General features: G+C 33.5%; 1 long non-coding RNA gene across 2 annotated transcripts; it reads left to right on the top strand.

Moving 5' to 3' along the window:
* The first annotated feature begins 5013 nt into the window (after positions 1-5013).
* Positions 5014-6538, top strand: LOC141483047 (uncharacterized). Of its 2 annotated transcripts, XR_012465875.1 has the most exons (4): positions 5014-5120; positions 5789-5845; positions 5906-6047; positions 6475-6538. It is a non-coding gene; the product is annotated as an uncharacterized lncRNA (long non-coding RNA). The 2 variants fall into 2 exon arrangements; XR_012465874.1 differs by having other exon boundaries at positions 5789-6047.
* The last annotated feature ends 303 nt before the right edge of the window (positions 6539-6841 follow it).

Below are 6841 nucleotides of genomic sequence, written 5' to 3'. Positions count from 1 at the left end.
AACTGCACTAGTATCCTTCTAAAAACATTTGTTGAGTACTTTTTATAGTTGGTTACGCGGTTTTTATTTTTTTGTGTCGTTAAACATGATTACTAATACTTTTGTAAATAATTTTGAAAGAAACTTGTTGGTAAACGAGGCTGGGTATTCATGTCAATGATGAGTTTCTTCAGCAGCGGTTGATCCCCAATCTGTGGGATCGACGTAAGGCTCAATTTCCAAGATGGTTACTTGCACAATCAAGCTTCAACATCAACGACAGAATTAAATACTTCCGGTGTCTGTCTCTTCAACTTCCACTGCAAGGTAACAAGTTGGAACGGAGAGTTCCTGATTCAACAATAGACAGCGTTGTTTCGTCCCACCATGGGTCGTATAAGTGATGCTGAGTTGAATCACAGATGCACCACTGGACTCAACTATCCTTAAAGGACAATCTTTCAGTAAGTAGAGGTGGTTGGTCAGTCGTGCTGGAGTAGTGTTGTGAGCAACATGTTCCGTCATCGGGCAACGTGTTTACGTGCAACTATTCAGCTCCAATATTGGAGACAACTCTACAAATGAGAACGAAGGTATTACTACCTAGAGATGTTGTTCATTCAATAAATAAAGGGAAAAGTAATTTTGGCAATTTTTATACCTTTCATCACGAGCTGAGGTGCAACCAAAAAAAAATTAGGAACTAAACAAGAATGAGTTCACACACATCTGAGTCAAAAAAGTGTTTACAAGTGGTACAAGCTCTCCACATAAGGTTGAGAAAATGTGAATGACGACGTTAGCCTAGGACGTCCCAGTATATCAACAACCGATGAAAATGTTGAGAAAGTGAAGAAAACTATCGTTTTCGAATCACTATTAGAAGAGTTGCTGAGGATATCGGCATATCCGTTGACTCATGCCATGCACTTTTTTTAAAAAATTTGGGAATTAAGCATGTGGCAGCATATTCAAAAATTGCTGAGCTTTGTCTCATGAGCATCGCTCAGGAATTGTTAAATGACGTTAACAGCAATCCAGATTTGCTCAAAAGGGCCATTACTGGTGACGAAAGATGAGTATATGGTTATGATGCTGAAACTAAAGTTCAATTGTTCCAATAGTGGAGTCCAGGACCAAAACAGCATACCAAGTTCGATCAAACGTCAAGGTTTTATTCACTGACTTTTTTACTTATGATGTACTGTTTGGAACCGTTGATGTAGTAATGAATATTACTGGAGTTTTTTTACAATACCTCGAAAAGTGTTTCGATCACCAAGTGATCATCTTCAAGAGGAAGATAAAACTGGAAACTTCGCGAAGTTTTTATGACTGTCGGACCTTTGAGCATTGTTGTGGTCATGTACAAGTTTGGCTAGACTAAATAAATGTATATATCACATCCTGCTGAAGATTGTACGCTTGGGAAAGTTAAACAACGCTGAGATGAGGTTTTTGTGGCTAGCGATACCGACACGAGGCCTTGAGAGTTTTTGCGAGAGGCAGAGAAAGTCAGTCATCGGAGCCGGCCGAGACGAGATCGGTGCCCTAAATAGGAGAGTTATTTTGTTTGCAAACGCGTGGTGCAAAATTTAAGGAAAATTGGTAGTGGAATCATGAACTGGTAATGGGTACAGAAGAGTTTGAAATTAAAGTGTTGGTGTTGAAGACACACCGGGTCAACGGAACCTATGGTTGACCATGAACCACCCAAAGAGGCGTCATATGAGTGTTTGTTTTTTCTACTAACCAGTTGATATTGAGAAAGGGTTCACATATTATTTTGTCTGAGTCCACTTACTATTTGCAGAGAGGTTATGTATTGTTGGGTTCCTAGTGCTGATAGTTTAGCTAGAGTTCATACTACAATTACGAAAAAGGGCCAAAATTTGAAGTATACACCACTTTCCCCAAAGTTAAAGTGAAACTGAGAGTATTTCGTACTGAGTTGGTGCATGTGCAAATATTCAACTGGTTAAATCAACAGTAAATAGCAGAGTCAAATTGGCAGCATTTTCTTTGTTTTATTCTCGTTTTATTTCATAGAGTTCAACTTTTTTCTTTTATATAAGATTTAACACGTTGTTTTTTTTATTTTGTCCATGGAGTCGTTTTTCTACTTATTATACTTCATATTTGAAACCTTGAACTTTCATTTTCTCTTGGACTGAGGAAAGTATCGTCCTCGTAGAGTAAGATGAAGTTAGGGAAACGAAAACAAATAAGAAACTGTTTTATCAATCTATTGACAAAAGAATAGTGAATGAAAAGCATTTCAATTGAGATTAAAATTCAGTTCTGGAACCACATAATGTGAGAGAATATGAGTAGGTATACAAAATGATCAAATTTCAAAAAGACTGGCCTTCGTGTGATCGGCACGAACCCTACAGCTTTTGGGAATTGCCTAACTTCCAAATTTTGATGTGGAGAAATCTGCATCTGGTGACAGCAGCTGTCAAAATTGATTTACAGAAAACTTAATCAGAAAGGACCTGCATAACACATGGAAGGGCGGGGTTTTGCGACGATTGAGAAGATAAAAACCAATCGCTGAGAGAGGACATACCAAAAAGTGTTCATCAGAAATGCCTCGAGAATTCAAAGACACTGACACAAGTGTATTATATATGAGGGGTGCTTCTTTGACGGGGACAATACAGAAATTGATGAGTAATGAGAAAAATGAAATTCCACCTTATTTTTTCAACAGACCTTGTATACATAAATAATGAATTATTTCCAAGATAATTTCTCTACGAACTCAATCGCTCAGAAGTGACTCGTTTTATTTCAGGAAAACCATCATGCCCGATACAATCCATATTACCTTGATACTTGGTATCCACCACAACATAATATACTTTTTTCTCATTCCAGTTTACTCTGTATTATTATTCTTCATTCAAAGTCATATCATGTCATATATTCTTGCGAAATATAATTCAGAGATTCTCTGTTATACGGTCTCGCCAACTGAGTCATTACAAATGATTAAAACTGTTTCAACTGAAGTTCTGCACCTATACCGGAAAATAAAATATCAAACGTCAACTCTGCAAAACAAATGCCGGAGCGGTATTTCATAGACACCGGCTATTTGTTCAGAGCAAATTCGACTCTATCGCAGCGAAAAATATTATTTAAAAATATCAAAGCGGAAGAGGATTTGCCGAAGTTGGAAGTTAAGCTCTACAAGCATCATTAATCACATCAGTGCAGACCAAGCGGAATGCTTTTGGATTAGAGAGACACAATCGAGGATTTTATTACATTCCGACTGCAGATGAATTATTTTACGGAAACATTTTTATAACTCCCGAGAGAATACTTTGTGGGAGTCTCAAGATATGCTGAATCAATATCTGATTTCGAGGAACATTCAAATTTTTTTCATTTCGCGGTTAGCTGTAGAGTTCGAGCTATTGACTGAGCTTGCTTATATTTTTCGATAGATTTTGGCTTGTTTTTTCCTGACTCGAACATTATCAATGAATTAATTAAAATAATTTCAACACTAATCACTGTTACAATGTGGTTGAGTATGTTTCTTGGTGAAATTAAAAGGTTCGTAAGAATCTGTTACAGATTTTAAAATGGATGAAAATAGATTTTGGCATGTTTTTTTTATGACTTGAACACTATCAATTATGTAATTTGAATAACTTCAATACTTATCATTGTTACAATATGAATGAGTGTGTTTTTTGCTAGAATTCAGAGGTTTGGAAAAGTTTGAGGCAGATTTTCAATCTGCGGATGTTAAAATAGAATGAAATTAATATAAATGATTCAAATATTAAATGTTATGAATTATTGAACATTGAAAATATGTTAATTTCATGCAAACAATGAAAACAGATGAAATGAAAATGGAATAATAGGAATAAATAATAAAAAAGTGCTGAAAAAATAAAAAGGGAGACTTGATACCAAGCTACTTCACGATATCAGATCATTGAGATCCACAATCATCTTCGAGTGATAACTGACCTATTCCTGATGGTTGATATTATTCATTTATCTAAAAAAAACACAAGATGTTCATTTAATAACAGACTCACTTGAAAGTCAACTTCTTCAATGCTTTTTCACTTCGTCTTGAACATATATCCATTTCAACACCCATTACTATTTGTTTGAATCTGGCTGATTTAGTGAATTTTTCACATTTTCACTCACACACTCGCCTTGAAGGTTTTCCTGTAGTGCTTGTGTTTCGTCCTTAAAAAAAAAGGGAACATAGTTTCAATTTACGAGGCGCCCGAGACCCTAATGCGCTTGCTATCAGCATGTCCAGCATATGCGGTCTTGGCCTATATCCATCGACACAACGCGGCCCTTAGAGTGTTATATTACCATCTACGGCACTCTTAGGGCATTGACGAGACACCGGTGCTGCCCTACGAGAGAAGTGCCGAATTTATTGAAACTATTCGGTCCCCACCCTCAGGCTAATACAAGCTTATAAGCCTGGTGCTACGGAAAAAAAAGATTCGTTACTTCAAAGAAATTTATTTAGTCTAATTTATTTCATCACTTTGATTGAATATCATTCATTCCGAACGACGTGTGTATTGTATCGATTAGAGGATAATTTTGCGGAGACAAAATGAAATTCTCATTTTAATTTCTCCAATATTTCAATTCAAGAGGTCTTTTACTTAATCAAATGAATTGTGGATCATTTCAAGAATAACATTTATTGAGTTCTCAAAATAATTCGGTTGAGTCAAACAATATAATTTCATCAAATCAAAAGTACGTCTGTTGAATGAAAACTTTCCAATTCAGTTTAACACTATGGGGTGCTGTTTTGACACTAATATATAATTGAATCAACTGAATATTTATTTTCACTTCAACAATACATATCAATACCTTTAACTAATTTTGGAAATAATTTCAAGATTATGGATAATTTCATTTCAATATTTTTATTATTTGTTGGTTTGAAAAATTCAATTGTTTCCTTTAAAGAAATGATATAGTTGAAATACTTCTAAGGAAGAACCGTAAACTAATCACGAATGGAATAAGAATTAACAATGTGTTTTGTGTTTTTCAAGGAAATGACGAAGAGGTTTACAGTTTCTTTTTGATTAAACGTGGATTGAAGTTTTTCAGTGTTTTCACAGGTATGTTGATAGAATACTTTCTTTCATTCCATATTTTGGAATAATTATGAATAGCATGTATTGGATAAACGGATATCGTTTTTTTCAAGCACGTGCCCATACATTTTTCTCGACAGCTATCTATAAAAGTGGCTTGAAGTTCTTATTGTTTAATGTAATGACTGAAAGAAAGCTTCCATGTTTTCAATTCTGTTTTTAAGAAAGTAGAAGTTGTCGAGTGAAATGATTATCGTTGAGAGGTAGGTAGGTATGCATACACTGGGTACCTATTTGACCTTTGATCTTTGGATACGAAGGAATTGGACATTTTCAGAGTAAATACAATTGAGGTGTTTGCCACAGAAAAAGGTGTAGGAATACAATGTCGGCGAAGAGCTGTACCTTTATTTCGAATTGTAGATTTCTTACATCATAAATAATTGAATGGTGCCGTAAACAATGATTTCATCTTCATCATGATAGTATATACTGAATCCTTGAAAGAACCTCTTTTTAAGATTTTTCTTTCGAAGAACATTGTGAAATAATCACAGTTTTCTCTTGTATCACTTTATTGAAATCAGTAATACCGAAAAAGGAAAGTTATTTGTAACATATTTACAGAAATGATGACATCCAACAAAACTGCACCAACTCAAAACATGCAATATAATCTCTTTTATTTTTAGACATGGAGGAATTTCTTAATAACTTGGGATTAAATGACCTAATTGGCATTTTTAAAGGTAAAAAAATACATATATTATTTATCTCCTAATAATATACTTAAAACACATACTTTTCAGACAGAAAATGATTTAACCTTAGACATAGCTAAAATGCTCACTGATGAAGAAATGAAAGAAATGACTCCCCCAATTGGCAAAAGAAAAATATTCAATCAAGGAAGCAATTGATGGAATAAATTAAGAATCATATGTAACAGAGGTATGTCTTTCATTCATAACTCTAATAATAAATATGTATACCATTACAATTAAAAACATATTCAGTTTTCTCAAATAACTATATATTTTTGCGATTTGCTGTAGATACTTATTATTATTCAGGCCTATACCTAAGTAATTGAATGCTAGAATTCTTAAATTTGATAGATTTGAAGGCCTGAAAGTTACGATTGGAGACCTAGGTAAATTTTGTCATCACAGTCATATTTCTAGTCAAATTTTTCTGTGATGAAGTACGTCATTGTTTTTTTCCTATTATCAAAAAATAAATTGGATGTGTACAAAAAAAAAATATTATATTTTTATATTTCTATGGGATAATATCCAAGCTAGTTAGTAGAAATTGATCCAATAGTATTATTGCGAAAATGTAGATTATCACTAATCTCTGCTCTCTTTCATTTTAGATCATTACTTCAGTGAAAGGTTTCGAAATCAACTCTAATTGTTTTTCAGTAGATATCACCAATAATAATAATAAATATAAAATATGTTAATGTTTTATATTAGGATTAACCATTTGTGAAAAATTTATATTTTCATTTAAATATTTGTAGAAGTCTATTATAATTTATTAATTGTTTGAATAAATTTGGTACTAAAATTTCTTGATTTTTATTTATATTTTACTCATTCTCACGTTGAACATGGCAGTATTGAATATGAAATATTATCCGCAAGACTCCCATCAGCAGCTGATTAAAAAATCGTGATACGTAAGTAGATCAATAATCCAGTTGAGAAAATGATACAAAGTGTATTTAATGTATTGAG

Source organism: Leptinotarsa decemlineata, unplaced genomic scaffold (assembly GCF_025532065.1).
Source record: "Leptinotarsa decemlineata unplaced genomic scaffold, Ldec_3_MD MMD2_tig00002974_RagTag_RagTag, whole genome shotgun sequence".
In the NCBI taxonomy this organism is placed as follows: domain Eukaryota; kingdom Metazoa; phylum Arthropoda; class Insecta; order Coleoptera; family Chrysomelidae; genus Leptinotarsa; species Leptinotarsa decemlineata.
This window is presented reverse-complemented; position numbering and strand designations above follow the sequence as displayed.